Source organism: Solanum pennellii, chromosome 5 (genome assembly GCF_001406875.1).
Source record: "Solanum pennellii chromosome 5, SPENNV200".
Lineage (NCBI taxonomy): Eukaryota > Viridiplantae > Streptophyta > Magnoliopsida > Solanales > Solanaceae > Solanum > Solanum pennellii.
The window spans coordinates 71321809-71341655 of NC_028641.1; the positions used below are offsets into that span (position 1 = coordinate 71321809).

General features: G+C 35.9%; 1 pseudogene across 1 annotated transcript in view; it reads right to left on the bottom strand.

Annotated features, from left to right (window-relative positions):
• The window catches only part of LOC107018684, a 31876-nt pseudogene extending 17997 nt beyond the window's left edge, over positions 1-13879 (bottom strand). The window contains exons 1-2 of the transcript XR_001456656.2: positions 13449-13879; positions 8525-8585 (exon numbers count right to left, since the gene is read on the bottom strand). The product of XR_001456656.2 is annotated as a DEAD-box ATP-dependent RNA helicase 8-like (transcript). The remainder of the gene's footprint in view (positions 1-8524; positions 8586-13448) is intronic.
• Positions 13880-19847: the final 5968 nt, after the last annotated feature.

The window sequence follows — 19847 nt, forward strand, 5'->3', positions numbered from 1 at the left end:
AAGTGAGTAGAGGCTTATAGCAGATACCTGGTAATAGTTGACAAATTGGAATTAAGATGAGTATTTTGGTTTGAAACTGCTCCTGAAAAAAGAAGGGATTTACGCCCAAGTTAAACTTGGTGATGGAAGTCTTACTTCCCAAACTGACTAATGTTGAAGAACCAAGGGATTTACGTCTAAGTTAAACTTGGTGATGGAAGTCTTACTTCCCAAACTGACTAATGTTGAAGAACCAGCCGACAAGTTGTGGTTAGGAGTGACCCAGAGCTTGCTTGTTTTTCCCATACTAATAAAGTATATTGCTGGTTTTGTTTGTTTCTCAATTCTAGTCCAAATATCTATAGAGTGGCTCAGAGTTGTCAGACAAGGAAATAACAAGGTCGATAGAAAAGAACTGTCACAATTAAGGAAAATAGGCAGAGAATATTATAATATTCCAATAGCAGGGATAATTAAGAATTAAAGCACCACATTAACCTCCATACAGAAGCTAGATGGCATTTAGCAGATATTATTTGTCCTCTGCCAGTTTCTTTTTGGTTGTAGGGTCATGGGAGGAATAAGATAATCTATGCTACCTCAAAAACATGAACTCCAAAAAGGAATGTTAAATTACATAAATACCCCCTCACTTAAAAAGATAATACCCCTCATTTTTTAAATAAACCTGCCTAAACACCCCTAGCCCAACAAACACCTGCTAATATTCACCACTTTCACTGGACAGATTGCAAGTTCCCCTGCATCTGCCCAACGTCCAAATATTGCGAACCAACGCAACCTCACAAACACCTGTGAATAGTCACCTCTTTCACAGGAAAGACGCCAAGTTTCCTTTGCCCAACGTCCAAAGATTTGCCAACACATGCAAGCTCACCAACACCAGCGTATAGTCACCTCTTTCACAAGAAAGACGTCAAGTTTCCCTGCATCAGCCCAACGGCCAAATATACGCCAACCAACGCATCATCTGCATATTATCCTATTTATATTCTACCACACGTACAACACAGTCTCCCATTAGTAATCAACTTCTGGAAAAACGCATAGGTCTGCCCAGTTTCCTCCTCTTCTACCAGCGTATTGTTTTGTTGTTCATGCCTACATCTGCACTTTGTAAGTCACTTGACCTTTTTGCGCTGTTTCTCCAGGAAATTATTGATCTTCTTTCGGCAAAACAATTGGACTCGACTTTGACATATTTCACTCGCATCTTAAATTGTAAGTTTCCACTTTCCTTGTATATCCTGTAATGCTCTTCATTGGGCTACTTGCAGCACACTTTTCTTGGGATAACATTGCTGCAATCTACTTAATGATTCCTTTGTATTTTACTATTACACGTTACGGCCCGGAATTGATATTGATTTTTACTTTCCCCTGTGCACCTCTAACTATCCAGATTCATCACACATGGCGACGAAACTGATTATCAAAGCAGAGTGTCCCCATTAACAAGATACTAAGACACTCTGTTAATTGGGTGATGAAAGAATTAGTTATTTAAAAGGGTTCTCTGATTTCATACAAGAATTCACGCCATGAAGGTACTTTCCAAACAGTAATATTAGCGGACGACGAGGAAACACTTTTACTTAGGTTGTATGCTAATGTTCCTATCTACTCCCCTTAATACTTATGTAATAATATTACATATCAATTACATCAATACTAGGGGACGAAGTTACAAGCGGCACTATTTAATAAGCAAAATCGACACATAGGACTTCTTAAGACAAATAAGAGTTACTAGATTGCTAATGGGCTGTTGGATCGGGTCAACTCCAACTACACTTCCGTGCACAAAGTGATTAAACTATCCATTACAGACAACACAATCATAAAGGAGAGTGGCCATGTTGTTTCAACACACAACTTCTCTGAAGGCTTTGTATTTTTGGAACGCAGAAAAATTGCCATATGGTGCCATATTCAGTAACTCTTCACATGACTTACTGAAAATTCTCGATTTCTGTTACAAATACCTATCACTAATTTTTATTTTTATTTTGAAAATGGTAATAGTGTATTCTTCAGCATTAAGGAGATGTTGGTGACCTGCAAACAGAGGGGAACAAAAGAAGAGAAAAAAAAATACTTACAAGGGTCCTAATAATTCTACAATCTGTTCTGTAACCTCTAAACCTTCCTCTTTACACCAAAAATAAAAGGATGCAATACAATCCCATCTAACCTTCTGAATTAATTGGACCTATCTTCAGAATTTCTACTATTTCTTTCTTTCCATACTGTCACCAAATGCAATGTGGAATTATCCTCCACCATGCCTGTTGACTCTTGCTCCCCCCTCTTCTTATCCAACAACTCAACAATCTGCCGTATGCTCGGGATGGTCCAGTTTGTTTTTGTGAGACTAAGGAAGATGGCCCAAATTTGTGTTGTAAAGTTGCAATGCAAGAATAGATGTTGGTTGGTCTCTGCTCATTCCCGCATAATGAACACCAAGATACTATAATCTTTCCTTTTCTCCTAAGCACTTCATGTGTCAGGCAAGCCCTTCTAGCAACCGACCATGTAAAGCATTTTATCTTAGTTGGTGCTAAGGTTCTCCATACCTTACTCCATAAACTCTGCTTAGAGTTGCGTTGCTGTGGACTTCCCATTTTGTATGCTCCGTTAACCGTGAAAGCCCCATCTTTACTATGTTTCCATCTCAAAGAATCAGGAGCATTGGTGATGCCAGGGATTTTTCTACTAGCTCTAGCAATTTGGCCACTCTCTCCACTTCCCAATCATTCAAAAACCTTCTGAAGATTAGATCCCACCCTTGTGTTCTCCAACATTCATTGATATTTGCATCAGGATTACTACATAGTAAGAACAGATATGGAAAGGATTCTTTTAGAGGAATCTGTTTGTTCCACGCATCTGTCCAAAACTTAGTTCTCCTGCCATCTCCCACTTAAATGTACGTACTAGCTTCAAGTTTTGCCATAAGTTTCTGATAGTTCTCCAGATCCCCACCCCATAGGCACCAACACTAACATTACTGCACCAAGGATTGTACTCACCATACTTGGATTTGATGACATCCTTCCATAAAGCTTGCCCCTCTTCATTATACCTCCATAACCATTTAATCAAAAGACTATTGTTTTGTTTCCTTAGATCTCTAATACCCATGCCTCCTTTGTCTTTGCTTTTCAAGGGCTATCACTAATTTACCTCATCTCTATTCAGACTAGCTTGGCGTGTTAGTTATAGCGAATCCTATCATTGTAAAAGGCAATAGCAAAAGACGTGAAATTGTTGTTACAAATGAACTCTAATTTGTCATTATGACAGGGGTCATACAACTGTTACTCTATAGGGAGTTTTGTAGTAAACGATGGCGCAAATCTGGAAAAGATGAAAGATGATCAACCTATTCTTGGATTATGTGATATGAAATTCTCAATATATAAAGGTATACCAAGCCTCTTCTATCTGCTTATTGTTTAAATGTAGAGTATATTTGTTCATTCCTCATTTAATATTTTGTTATCCAAACAAAGTACTTATGGGATACCGACACAACCCGTGAGCACTATGTTGATCAACCCAGTGTTTAAAAAAGCACTAGATACTCACTCCTAGTAGACAACCTAATTTACTAATATGCTCGACAATATTTATTTTGAAAAAAATATTTGTTATGACTGAACAACCATATACCAAGACAGGGATATATATAAAAAAAAATCATATACAAGGAAATATTAGGTGAGAAATGATTGTTATCTTTTCTAGCATAATGAATGAGGAACAAAACCAATACATTACATTAAGCTAATGAAAATGACATTGGTTATATTTGCTAGGTTTGGTTGAAGAAGAGACAAGCTGGCCATCACCATGCAACATATGAAGAAAATACAACTATTTGTAGACTTAGATATTGATAATTATGATACAAAGTTATTGACTTGGAACTACTAAAAGGTATCATTTATTTCTGGACGGCGTCATAACCAGTACCAAATGTTCCTTCGAGCAAAATTATATATTAACATAGTAATTAGAGCTGTGGCCCTAAGTTTCATGCATTTAGTTCAAGACTTTTAGTCGCGTGTGATGGAGTAATGTTTAGAAACTAATATTTGATATCTGAGAAACATCCATACAAAGTCTTCACTTACATATTCAATATATTGAATAATGGTAGTATGCATACAATTTTTGGTTAAATTAGGTAAAAGGTACTATGCACATAATTACATCGATATATTATGATGAATAAGTATGCTTACTGTTTCACAATTGAAGGCATCACAAGACAAGGCAACGATGTGCAATGCACGTGCAGTAAATTTAGTTTATAAATAAAAGTACCAAGAACTACCGATACGTACGCAAGATCCTGGAATCGTTTCTTTAGTTTTGAAATGGTAAATATATCATACACTGAGACACAAAGAGTGCAGTAAAGTTACATAACAAAAGAAGCAATAAAGATCCCTAGCTATCTATGTAATGATTCTAGAACTGTAACAAGGTTTCTGCTTCGTTTAGAAGGATGATGCAGATATTATCTTAAGAGTGGCATTGTCTTTTCATTTGAAAACTCTACTTTTTTTGCCACCATATACATGCTAGAATGGTGTTCCATATAATCTTCATAGCTTTTGACAAATCTTTCCTGTTCCGTCATTTCAAAACATGTGCACTCGACCTGGAATGACCCATTTCAACCCAGACAATAGAACATTTGCCAGACCTGAGTTACCATGGAACAGTGAACAAAAAGATGGTCAATTGTCTCAGATATTTCTCCACACATGTCGCATAAACTGCTTAGCTGGACGCCTCTTCTTTGCAAGTTATCACTGAATGAGTCAAGCTTCTTTCATCACTAACCAAACAAAACATATTACTTTGCAGGTGCTTTTAATTTCCAGCCTAGTTTCCGTGGAACATCAGGATTGCCCAAAGACCTTCGTTTTAAAACCATGTAGCAGAACCTACTGTGAAACTTCCATCCATATTTCCTTTCCATACGGCACTGTGTTTTAGCTCTTGGAAGCTGAGGAGAACATTATAAAACCAGTCATCCCACTAAGCTCCCAGTAATTTAAACTCATTCTGAAAATAACATTCCAACAATTGTTTTCTTCGCTTTTGAACTACTGTGTTGTTGGTATCTTGAGTTAACTAATGAATATGAGATAACTGGTCTCTCAAAATAGTTCCTGGGTCCTTTTATGGACAATTTATAATGGATAAAAGGATCTAACGATAGTAGAATGTTTTCCCAGTCATTTTCTACACACCAAGAATGAATTTTATAAAAATTGACTTTTTACAAGAAACGTATTCCTTTTCCCTTCAGAACATACTATTTAAGGGCAGCCCAGTGCATTAAAGTTCCCGCTATGCGCAGGGTCCGGGGAAGGGCCAGAACATCCACTTTCTCACTAGAAAAATTGTACACCAGGCGTAGCCCTTGAAACCTATGCAGGTTGATAAACATGGCACAATTCTGCCAAAAAAAATCTGCAAAGGATAAATATGTGATTGACTAACTACATTGCTTCTTCCATAACCAGAGAATCTGATACACAACATATGACCTCTTCTCCTGTAAATTATCTTGTGTTAGGCATGTGTCAATGGTTAGCAATCTATCCAAAGCAGGCCAGCTTTGAAAATCTGTAGCCTCCCAAATCATCTTCCAGGGACAATGACTCTCAACTGCTATGTTCTGTGTTACCAGCTTTTTGAAGCATGCATCAACTGCAAATTTCCTATATTTACAACCTATTCAGATTGTTGAATCTTCAACACTTCCAATCAGCACCACTGTAATTAGTATCTCGAGTAGGTAATTACTGTTCCTATTAAGAAATTGTTATTCACTACCACCCAAATTCAACTGCCAATATTGCTCTAACTTTTTCATTTTAAAGCAAAGGGTTTGAACTGGTATCTGAATTTCAAGACTTGCTGCAGATGACCCAAGGATTTGGTTTAATGGTAACTATAGTACAATGGTATTGTGCTAGGCGCACATCACGAGTTTGAACCTTGCATATGAACCAAGTCTAGCATATAAAAATTGAGGACGATGGAGGAGTGAACCTATTAGTCACGAGTTACGAAATGGTATACAGAGGACTTCTTGATTATCAAATACAAAATATTTCAAAGCTCCAGGTGATCTGTTCAACTAAAAAGTGAAGTTGGCGGAAGGGGGAGGGGGGACAAGAGAATTTCTTTGCTAGGAAAATAGATGCTTTCACCTTGTGGGATGTAAGTAGAAAAATTGGGGGATTGAACATTACAAACTTAAGAACGCAAAGAAAAGCCTTCCATGGAAATGACTTTGAAGATACAATACTGCTGATAAAGCATTACGAAAGAAGGTGATCCAACAGAAATATTGTCAGCAGGGATACTGGAGTACTAAACCTGTTGGGCCTTCTATAAGGATTCACATTTGGAAAGCTATCAGAAAATATTGGGGAGGAGTTTGTTGTCAATACTGGGTTCAGAATAGGTAATGGGAGGAAAATATCATTTTGGAGTGATAATTGGTTAGGACATGTCCCTCTTAAAGACTTGTATCCAGATCTACTCAGTCTGGTTTCTTCACCTGATGCTACAAGTGAAGATGTATGGAATCAGTTGGTTGCAGTCTTTTTAGACGACCAAATGACTGGGAGACTGTGAGAATGGACGATTTTCTGAAAACACACAGCATTCCATGGTACAAGCAATATGGATGAAAGTAATGTGGAATAGAAGCAGCAACAAAAAGTTCACAACTAGATTTGCTTTAGTTTTGTCAAATAAATCTACACTGGTGTGGCCTTGGAAAGCTATGTGAAAGACTAAAGCTCCTTTTAAGGTAATCTGTTTCACTTGGTTCGTGGCTAGAAAAGCATGTTTGACACATGAGAATTTCAGAAAAGAGGTTTTCAGTTGACTTCAGGTGCTATTTGTGTCAGGAGGAGGCAGCAATAACAGTCATTTATTTCTTTATTGTAAGTTCACATAAATCTTGTGACAATTGTTTTTGTCTTTGGTTAGGATCAAATGGGTAATGCCAAGAGATAATAAGGCCTTACTATGGAGCTGGTTCAATGTAATAGGTAGCTTTAGAAAGAAGTGGAGGAATGTTCTCCCGACTTGTATTTGGTGGACTCTACAAGACAGAGGAACCACATGTGTTTTGAAGACAAGTCATCGTCTACACAGAATATCAAGATGAAGTGTGCTCTTTATATCCATTATGTTTGTGCTAGCTTGCAAGCACCTTGACCAATTCCAATGGGTACCAGCTACCTCCCAACACAGATACCGGCCATGGCATGGACAGATGGGAACAAGTCACCTATTTTTGTCTCAGTAGAGGAATTGAGCCCGAAACTTCATGGTACTCAACCCACTTAATTGATCACTAGACCACACTCTTGGGTGAAAATGAAGTGTTATGTGTCTTCTATTCTCTATTGTAACTAGTAAGTATAACTATATAGAGGATGGAAAAACATTTTTTTGAATCTTTAGAAGCCTTGTAAGATTAGCAAGGCCTTTGGCACTTGTAATATGGATTCCGCACATGTTACCTTTCTCAAATAACAATTAAAAAAAATTCGCTCGAATGAAATAGTTGGAGGTGGTTGAACATGATGAGAGAAAACAAATAGCGGGTCAAAATCATTGAGACGTATAATTGCTTCAATTAAGGACGAGCACTACTCAAATCTTTAGATGCATTCTCACTATAAGTAGTTGAACCCTCTAAAAGAATCAGGATGGGATGCACAAGAGCTTCAAATGGTTGTAACACCCTGCTTATGACTTCTGAGGATAAAAGTTAATAAGCCAAAAATGGTGTGTAAATCTGCAAGTATCAAGGGGTACAGGATTCATTTGGTCCTGAGTTCCTAATGTTTTTTTACATGATCTTAAATGAAATTCTGAGCTTGTTAGACCTTTAGCTCTTCCAAGATAGAGGAAGGTAATTGAGCATAGGCCCAACCTCAAAATCCATGGCAATGTTGCAAAGTTGCCAACATGATCAGTAAATGAGCCCCACCACATACGGCAATTTCTGCTCCGACAAAATCCCTACTTAGCTACCATAAGTAATTAGAAGCATCCAATTCCCCAAAGCTCCTCCATGGGCCTGAAGCTAGGCCAATGAACAGTCTCTTCTTATATTTGGTACAGACAATAATAATAATATCAATTCTATGTAGATGTAAAATGGTGGATAGAATGCTCAAAAACAAACAACCCAAGAGCTGAAATTTTATAGACATAAAGCATGACCAGGTTTTCCATGACAAAAATTGATTATGAGATGCTTGTAGACTACATCAGATAAGTCGCATAAAAATAGCATCTGATCTTTAAAGGTGTGAAATCAAGATGGAGTAAGTGAAACACAAAGGAAGTTCAAAATAAATTATGTTAGATAAGAAGAGAAACAAACATGGCTGTCAAAACAGTCATTTCATAGAGAATAATCAGATATAAATTGAACTGCATGAGCATGAGATGACAATTGCTAATTTACCTCTGTCCTGTATCGAGCATCAAGTGGTGGTATCTTCAACCTAGCCTTCCAATCTTGTGAACTAAATAAGAGGAAAACAAAAATGACTTATTTCTCAATATCACAGAGTGAAGTTTAACTTTTGAAACATAAAACTCATAGTTACCCTAACTACTATTATCAACCAAAATCTTAAGTTGGACTTCGGGGAAAGAAAAGTTTTTCATGATATAATCTATTTGATCTCTGAATTTATAATCAAATCCATCCCTCCTTTCCATTACCACTGCCATATGTAAACTAAACCTCCCTTCAAAGTGCAGGCCCTTTTTGGTCTGTGGCCTCAGAAAGACTCGCCGCTAATAATTTGCTTCCGACAATAAGACATAGTGCCCATTTGGATTCACTTATTATTTTAGGTGTTTTTAAGCCAAAATAGTTTTTAAGCAGCTTTGAAGTGTTTAAGTAAAATTAAAAAGTGCTTATAAGCACTTATTCTAAAGCCAAAATAACAAAAATAAGCCAAAAGGCATAAGTTAGAAATCCTAACTTATGGCTTTTGGCTTATAAGTCGTAAGCCAAAAGCCAATCCAAACAGGCACATAAAAAGGCTCTTCCCGCAAATATTTGTGTTGACCGCAAACATCACAATGAGACCCATAACTTTCTCCTTCATATTGTCCCATCGCAATGTTGTAAGGAAAGTGTGGTATCCCTGACATGACACTGTCCTATCACTGCATCGTAAGGGAAAGTCTAGTATCCCCAGTATTCTATTCTTTTTCGGAGTATGCCATTGTGTTATTTTAGAGAAAGGAAATTGTTTAATAAAACTAGAACTAAAGAAGTGTTGTACTAATTACAAGTGAGCAGAAAAAACAAAAGAAAAATTCTAAGAGGCTAAGTATTGATTTTGTTTCATTTAAAGTTCCCCTGTACACCAAAAAGAAAGCAAAAGCATGCAGTCGTTAAAAAGAGTTGGTTTGTTACTCCCTTTGTCCCTATTTATATGAGACACTTTCTTTTTTAGTCTGTCCCAAAAAGAATCCCAAAAAGAATGACACATTTCCTTGTTTGGCAAATGTTTAATGACACTATCAACAATTTACCCATGTAGGGATCTACTTATTTAGCAAGAAGTCTGCAAAGGTAAGTACTATACTATTATTTAAAATTTTATTTATTTTAAGGGTAGTTTTGGAACATTGCAAAGTGTTCCCACATTTCATACTCTGTGCCCAATCAAACTCCGTGATCCACAACAGTGTCTTGTTTCTTCTCCTTAACCTATGTTTCAACAGTTTAACAATATGCGGCAAAAAGTATCTCATTTTTTTTTGAAGCTGGTAACTTTGCCTATATATGTTAAAATCCGAATCTTATAAGAGTTGTAGAATTTACAAAGTACTACCTACATCTATGATTATGTGATCCTATGTCTATAATGAGTCTAAAACATCAATGATAGAGATATGATCATTTAAAAGTAACTGATTACACAAAAACATAGTAGCAAGATGCAATTGAACTTAATCTGTTGCATATTGTTCTCTATGCGCTCAAAACACCTAGAATTCCTCTCCTTCCATATTATCCACAAAAAGCTTGCTGAGACTATCCTCCACCTGCCTCTATTCTTGGACAACAACCCAACTTGTTCCCAGCTTGTTAAGGACTCTTGTAATGTTCCCAGCTTGTTAAGGACTCTTGTAATTTTCCCAGGCATGCTCCATGCTATTCCTCTGAGGTTCAAAAACAATCTCCATAGATGTCATGCGATTCTACAATGTAGGAATAGATGGTTCACAGTCTCTGCCAGCTCCCCACAAGTATCTCATTGTTTTTAAGAACAGAAAGCGCAAAAAACAACTAGGTCCATGGGGTTGAAGTGCAAATCATGAAATGAAATGCACACTTCTTTCTTTGAACGACTTATAGAAACTAGTGTACCAAAAATATATAAATTTAGTATTCTCTTTTTTTAAAAAAAATAATCGAGAAATCCGTCTGTGACCCGCCCTTTGGACCAATCACAGCCTTCTAAACTCGGTGGATAATGGGCCCACCCCTCTACCCTTCTCCACTTAAATACTGGCTTCGCTTTGTATGGTGTGGGGCTTGAACTTGCGACCTAAGTCACAAATCTTCCCCCTTTTGCCACTCGAGCTAGGCCTTGGGGGTAAATTTAATATTCTAACAATCAAATTTCAATTAAAACATACAATAATGACGATACTAATCCAACTCATTAATGAGATCCAAAGAACCAATAGTTTCTCATTGGGATCACTTTGCACAACAATGTTTAAAGCACATACTTCTTTAAAGCGCATGACTTCACCCATAAAGCGATAACCTATGGCTTCACATATCCCTACGATACTAGGACATGTTGGTTTTAGAATTTGGTACAGTGAGGATTGAAGCAATATGAAGAGGAAAGAGAGGATTTAGTTTTTTTTTTGAAATCGGTAACATATGTGTCACACAAACAGGAAAAACACGTGAAAGTGGAGAGTAGGAGAGGGCCTTTCTTGCTGAGGTCTTTCTATCATAGTTTACTGAAAGAAAGGATTTAGTTTTTTTTTTCTGAAATTGGTAACATGTGTGTCTGTATACATATATATATATATACATATACATATACATACATACATATACATATACATATACATACATACATATATATATATATATATATGTATATATATATATATATATATATATATTAGATGTACACCATAACAGTGCTATCTACAATTACAAAACCCAACCATGCTTAGGACTACTGCTTCACTAGGAACATATCATATAAGTAGTGATTCAGTCTCCTCTACATAGTTTTCTTCACACCAAAAATGAAATAAAAGAATACAATTCATCTAGACTTTCTGCTTCTGTCTTTAAGAATTCTATAGTTCCTCTCCTTCCAAATTTTCCACCATTTACAAGCTGGGGAAGTTTCCACCACTTCTTTTGTCTCACTACACCACCATTATAGTTCCAGAACTTCAATAAATTACAGTTTCATGTTGGCATTGACCATCTTACTCCTGCCGTATCCGAAAAAGTTGCAACAATTGTCCAGTTATAGGACAGTGTAGAACCAGATGGCTATTCTTTTCTCTGGCTGCACAGCGCATACAACATCTAGAGCATAAATGAAATCCCCTACTTCTTTAAGTTTTCTTGAGTGAGACATGCTTCTCTTGAATAACATAAAACTTGTAAGGAGTCTAAGGCCTCATCTGTTTGCACTTAATGGAGATTTGAATTTGAATGGTCCAGATATTAGGTCATTAAGTGTGCTTATCTTTTCTACTTAATAATTTCTTAGTGGATTTGAAGGGTCTATGTGACAGAGTCTTATTCTCATTCAAACTCTTTTAAAGATACTTTTATTTTCGTAAAAACATTGTGATCCATTTTTTTCATTAAAAAAAATCAAGTCTCTCTCCTTCACCAACTTTATTATTTATCCAAATTATTTCCCTTAAACTTTTAATTTTTGTTCTTGCTACGTGTTTATCAAGAATTTATAAAATTTATTGAAAAAATTTATTTGATTGAAGTGCAACGCAACTTCATAAATGTATTGTTGAGATTGAATGATAATGCATTTATAAATTTATTTTAAATCATTTAAATGTATCATGTTCGTTATTTATTTTAGAGAAGAGTACATGAGCAAACATAGAGATGTTTCACTTATTTATTTCCAGCCAAAGATGGCCACAAGGAAGTAATGGCTCTCCAATATCATAACCACGAGTTCTCCAATTAGAGTTGCACCCAAGATGTCAGATAAAGAGGTAAACTTTCATGCTAGAATTAAGTCGAGACTTGTAAACAATCTAAGCTAGCTTGGGATATGAAATGCGGTTATAATTTAAGCTAGAGCACAATCAAGGTCCTAGTATCAAACTAATGGCCAACATCTATGTCAACATGAAAATGAAACTCTGAAGCCCAACAACGACAACAACATACCCAGTGTGGTACCTAGAGTTGGGTCTAGGGAGGGAAAGAGTGTACGCCAACCTTACCGGCTTACCCTCACCTTGTTAAGGTAAAGGTTGTTTCTGATAGACTCTATGCTCAAGAAAGGTGTTTTCAAACATATTTGAAAATTGCAAGTGAAAGGAGCTGAAGCTCTCAAATCTTAAGCCCAACTAAATTCCATCTTGACATACTCTAATGGAGCTCAAAAGTCAGCCCTATACAATAAGTTTACAGATAGCATAAAGCCATAAATAAAATCTTGAACCCACTCTAAGTCTCTAATGGAACTCCAAAGTGAGCCCTACCATAAGTTTTCCAACGACATTGTTAGAGCTTACTCCGCAAACTGAAGTGAATGTTGGTATAGGTAAAGACATGTACATAGACGTCATGGAAATGCAGTTTAAGGCCCTAGTTCACTGCAGTACTATTTAAAAAGTTGGAGGTTTTTCTGTCTTGCTGCATGACTCCTACAAGCTACTTTCCGCTAATGATATAAAAATAAATAAGGGATTCCTACAAACAACTAAAACTAATTTAAAGCCGTGAGGATTTAGAAAAAGAAGTTAAGTCATTTGTAAACAAGATGACACCCACTAAAATGCCAATTTGATTATTCTCTGCTAACCAATTTTAGCTTGTCATATTATCTAATTATAACTGATTCTCCCACCAATAAAAGGCCCATGCTACTTGCTACTTCAGCTAAACTTAATACTTGTCCCGCAACTTTCAATTTGTTCGTGTGTTATACTTCAGTCTACCACACAACAAAACACACATAAAAGAAGAAAACAAAAAGTACCAATAACTAAGTCTAAATTTCAATATTCAATCAGGGGCAGAGTCACCATTGCACTTATGGCTTCGGCAGAAAAATCTCCACCCCTTTATAAATTAAAGTTCTCAAATTTTATTTTTAAAAAAGGTAAGGAACCCCTACCTTCCGTTTTCGGATTGCACAGTCTTTTCAACCTCATCAATAGCAGAATCTGATGATAACTGGTTCCTTCTCATCCACTGCTGCGTTTGCTGGTTCTGAAATTGTTTTTGATGCGGCACTGAACTTCTCTGCATATATTGCTGTTGATTTCTTTGTTGAAAACTAGTGTTAGCATTAGGATGCATACTGCCACCACCACCACCGCCACGTCCGCCACTCATCCAAGGTGGCAGATATCTTGATCTCGAATTCATTACCAGTATGGTTCGCCGACGGCCGGAGGAACTCTATGTACGTTCTCCGATGAGAAAAGGACCAAAAATTAGATTGGGAGTCCAGGAATTTTTATTTTTTGTATATGAAAATTGAGTATACTACTACTAAATTAAAGTTATTTTATTCTTAAAAAATATATACAAACAGTATAAACTTATAAATACAAATAACTTTTAAGAGTTAAAAAATCGAGTAATTTCTCTAAATAGTTATCCATGTTGAGAAATTATCTAAGAATATCATTTATGTTTGTTTTAGGACTATAATATCATCAACTTTACCTATTTTTTTCAAACTATATTTGACACAACAAATGCATTATCTCTCTTCTATTAGGATGTCATGTCATATTATTTATTTTTTATTTTTAAAAAAAATGCTTCAAATCTATTTCAACATTTAGTTGCAATATGTTTTTTTTAAAATATTGTTTTCTATTTATGTTTTTTGAAAATGTTTTATTTTTTAAATATATAAAGATAAACGAAAAAGGGCCTAAAATACCGTTGAAATATTGAAAATGTTACAAAATTACCCTTCATCCACTTATTGGTTCCAAAATGCTCTTTTCATCCACCTATTGGCTCCAAAATACCCTTGTCATCTACCTTTGGGTTCAAAATTGACCACTTCTTTAATTGTTTTAAAATTAACTCTTTAAATTTTTTTTAAAATACTTGACGTTCAACTATTGGTTATAATTTAATTTATTAATATAATTTATAAATCAACCCACTATCCACTCCTTACTAACTAAATCCCACCCAATTAATAATCCAATTATAATATCAAAATCGTCATAAACACTACTAAAACACGATGAAATTATAGATTTCTGAAAATGACATCCAAAATTATTCGAGTCCGAATCGAAGCCCCAATAAATTTAGATTGAGCCGCTTATTTAGGAGGACACTTTCAATATGATTCTATTTCAAGATTGAATTAGAAATTTATGATTAAAGGTAAAAAAGCAATACATCCCGAATTAATTCATGCACTTTTTTAAGATATAATTTTATAAATATTTATGATTTGTTTTAAAACCTTTAATATATTATTTTGAAAAAAAAGTTACCTATGAAGTAACATCACATAATTGAGACGTAAAAATAATTAAGATGAACATAGTCAGACTTTTAAGTTTATCGGTAATTTTTATTTAGACACTTGAATGTATGATAATTTACTTCTATAGATATTTTCGCCTCAAATTTTTAAAAACACTCAATTGGCAGTAGCTTTTCTGTTGTTGCATTAATAATGTGACGGATTTATTAATTTAGAGCGGTTTAATTAGTAATGGATGGATAGTGAATTGATTTATAAATTATACTAATAAGTTAAATTATAACAAATAGTTGACCGCCACGTATTTAAAAAATATTTAAATAGTTTAAATATAAAATTTAATAAGTAGTCAATTTTGAACCAAAAGGTGGATGACAAGGGTATTTTGGACCCAATAGGTGGGTGGGTAGGGTATTTTGGAGCCAATAGGTGGGTGGAGGATAATTTTGTACCATTTTCAATACTTTGAGGGTATTTTAGGACCTTTTCCGAAAGATAAATTCTAAAAATGAATGAAAAAAAAGTACCCTATTTCTACAAGTAACTACTAGTGGACTGTTTTAACTATTTTTTTAAAAATAAGTTTTTTAATTTTTTAATGATAATTATTATTTTTACTTTAATTTTCTAATTAATTTTTAAATAATAATTATAGTTTTTTTATGGTGCACTTTTCTTCTCCTGGTTAGATAGATATTTCTACATTCCATTTTGTTGGAGCATTTCCTAAAATCACTGAAAGTGTGATAAATATAAATAGACATTACAGTTTTTTTTATAAAATAATTCTGTTAGATAAAGATATAACAGAAAGTAAATGCAGTTTAACAACAGAGGAGTTTTACGTGGAAACCTCCTTGATCAAGTGAGTAAAATCACGACCTGTCTCACAGGATTTTCACAACCGTTTCACTAATCTTCACAAGCAAAAGTAAAATCGGTTACACAAATGTGAGAAAAAGTTTTTAATCTCACCAACAAGCAATAACTCTATTGCTTGATGAGCCTAAGTAGAAGTTATTCTACCCACTAAGCTATCACTCTAGACAACTTAGAATTTCAACTCAAACCACACTGATTCCTTTATAGATTTAGGATCAGTTTACAATGTAAGACCGAAAAAATATATTCTCAAACAACTACACAATATACGTCTGAGTTTAGGTTGTTCTTGAATGATTCTTCTCCTTGATTTTCTTTAGCATTTGCAAGAGTTCTTGAATGTGCTTTTTCAAGTTGCAAAAACTAAAGAGCCATGTTTAGAAAGATGACATTGTATAGACAAGTCCCTTTCCTTAAACTCATGCCATTGGTTGAAAAGGTCTGACTTTTCTGACACGGTTGGGAATTGTGCACCAACTTTCTGTACCTTCTCCAGCTGGCAGTCAACGATCTGTTCATGTAGAGAATCGGGTACCTTCACAAGGTCCCTGAGTTTGTTACATTATCAAAACTACAAATAACATTTTCCCCCTTTTTGATGATGACAAACAATACACCAGACACCACTCCAGCTTTATGACAAGTTCCCCCTAAATTACTTGTCCACCCTCCTGGCATAAGATCGAAACCAAAAGAAACACAATATACACTGCACAAGTTGTCTTCCCCCTCACAAACATGTCTAGCCACAACAATCAGTTAAAATTCCCCCTTTTGGCATCATAAAAAAGAGATACATTAAACCAACAGTATCAATAATAATATCAGAGAAGATCAAAGCCTTGTAGCAATCAAACATAAAAGAAAGAATTCGATAAAAGATAGCAGCTAGAACACCAGGGGAATAATATAAATAGCATTGCAAGATTAACATTTAATACATTGACAGCAAACTGAAATACAAGGACGAAAAGATAAGCCACACAAGGAAGACACGGAAAGAGTTTTGAACGGACTATGAAAGGGGGAGGCTGATGGGAAAGGGACTGAATGATGAGAGTGAGTCTAGCATTAGCATCATCATTATCCTTTATTGATTTTTCTTGTATAGCAATAACCTTGGCCCTCAGTTCTGCATTTTCCCTTTCCACTGCTTGAACCACAGCGGTACAAGGCCCCTCTGTCTGTGCAGTGAGCAGCTCTGCTTTGAGAATAGCAATTTCAGCATCCTTTCCACTCAGCCGCATAGTTAGTTCTTCAACTTCATGCTTGAGTTGGTCCTGGTCTTCAATGAGTTGAGTCATTTTGCTCTTGGGGTTTCCTTTCCCTTCAATGCACTCACATTCAACCAAGTTTGTCTCTGAAAAAGCTTGCTTCACTGTACCAACCTTGCCAACACTCAGCGGAATGTTAAAGTATTTGAATACTTCAGTGAGAAAGTATCCATATCCCATTCCATGTATTCCTTTCCGCTCAATGACAGTCTTGTACATATGTTCAAGTTTGATTCCTGGAAGATTCAGAGGTTCAAACTTGCACAACAATTCCATCACATACAAATCAGCAGAAGTTGCTGAGGTCCTCTTTTCAGTTCGAGGAAGTAGAGTTTTGTTGACAAATTCAAAGACTAACTGATATTCACTTTTCATCACTTTCTTAAACAACCCTGCACATTTTGTAGTAGGAAGTTTCGAACACAGTGTCACAAATTCAACAGAACATGTTTTCCCTACCACAGACCTGGTACCATCTCGAGGTACCCTAAGAATTTTCCCCAACAGAGTTTCATCAAGGTGAACTGCAATGTCATTCACTCTGGTATTGATACTTCCATCTTCCTGAAATTGAATGTTATAGTAAAATTCACGCACTTCCTCTTCATGAAGAATGGGAGATTTTTTTTGTTGAAGAGATGCATCCACGACTGAATCTCAACCATATCATGAAGTGAGTCCATTCCAGGAAGATTAATTATCCCCATGTCAAAAACCCTGCCAGCCAGTACAGACTGCTTTCTCAGATTGTCAACAGTTTCTTGTTTGTTGACCTGCTCTTCAATTTTTCTTTGCGTACCAGGCCCCTGTGACCTTTTCCTTTTTCCTTTAGAAGTCTCCTTTGTTGATTTTGTTTGCTGAGTTTTCTTGATATCTCTTGGTTTTGTCTTTCTTGATTTCTTCTTCCTGTATCCCTTTTCTGTCTCTTCAGTAGACACCTCTATGACACCAGACTCAAGCATTTTAAAATTTGACACTTTAAAAATTCTAGCACTCATGTTTTCTGCTGTAGACTTAGCACTGGCTTTCAAAGCATCAGCCATCATCTTTTTGGCATCAGATCTAATAGTAGGTCTCCTTTTAGACACTTCTGCCACCACTTTCTCTTTTCCCTTTTTAGATACACTTACATCTCTCCTTTCAACCTTCCACTGTATGGATTGTTCATCACTTGCTGAGTTAGATGAATCAGAAGATGGAAATCTCCCGAAATCTGGAGTTTTATCAAAAATAGGTTGGGTCTCTCTGATATTTTCACCTTGAAAGGGTTCATTTTCCTCAACCCTGACTTCCTCTCTCATCATAACAAGACTCTCAATCACCAACTCTTCACTTGCAGCAAGAATGTTCGACTCAGAAGATTTGTTTCTTGGCAAATCTCCTTTGAAGAGAGCATCTGAAAGCATTTCATGATGAGGACCAGGTTCAGTAGGAACACTTGAACTGCTCAGATCTATAGAGTCAAAAGGGTTTTCGGGAATATCGGGGGAAGAACTTGTTGGAAGATTAGACCTTGACCCTACTAATGAAGGAGAATAGAATGCAATTGGTTCAATCTCACTAAGGGCTGTAAGCATTTGCTTAGAGGCAGACGAAGGATCAGACATTTTGTCAAGAAGAAGAAAAGAGTAGCAGTATTGAAGAATGAAAAAAATTTAGATAAACGCAAATTTAGCCTCCCTCTTTTTTTTTCATAGTGAAGGAATATTGCAAAGAGAATTAAGGATTAAAAAGGAGAGAAGAAGGGTTTAAAAAAGAACTGAAATGGTGCCAGGTCCCTATTGATTTGACGCAATGCTTGGAAAGTAAGCGATGGGACTAACGGTCAGAATAACCGATGACTGACACGTGGCTTGATCAACGCTCACTTCATCTCAGTTTGAAATTAATGTACAAATACTAACCTCGACTAGGACCAGGTCCCATAACGCAACTTTATCATCATTCCTCAACTGTTCTAGCCATGTCTTTGCTAGTCCCTCATGAATGTATACCTGCAATAGGTACAAAATCGATCTAACTTAGATAATATATTATTGACACAGAGGATACCTGCACTGCAAGTTTAGCCATCAAGGAAATTCAATGATTGAATGTCTGAAAATCAGTGTTAAGTCATCATGCCCAACTTCAACCTATTACTCTCAAATTGATCTTTGCTAAGAGCCTTGGTGAAGATATCTGCAATTTGTTCTTCCGTTGGACAATATGTAAGCACAATATTTCCTTTTTCAACATTGTCTCTCAGAAAATGATGTCTAACATCAATGTGCTTGGTTCTCTTGTGTTGAACATGATTCTTTCTCATACTGACTGCACTAGTATTGTCACATATAAGAGGTATAGCCTTGATGATTACACCAAAATCCTCTAAGTGTTGCTTGATCCATAACAATTGTGAACAACATTCAGCAGCTGCTACATATTCAGCTTCGGCTGTTGAGAGAGCTACTGAATTCTGTTTGTTAGTTCCCCATGAGATAAGTGAAGATCCAAGGAAATGGGCCATCCCAGAAGTACTCTTTCTGTCAACTTGATAACCAGCAAAATCAGCATCTACAAAACCAACAAGATCAAAAGTGTCACCTGCTGGATAGAAAAGGACCAGGTCCCCTGTCTTCTTCAACTATCTTAGAATCCGTTTTGCAGCCTTCAAATATGAATCACGAGAACATGCTTGGAATCTATCACACATTCCAACACTATATACAATATCAAGTCTGCTAGCAGTCAGATACAATAAGGATCCAATGATTCCCCTATACATGGTTTGATTCACAAGAGAATCAGATTCATCTGCTATAAGCTTGGAGTTTGTTCCCATAGGAGTATCAATAGGTTTAGAATCAAACATATTGAATTTCTTCAACAGCTCCTTAATGTACTTCTCCTGACT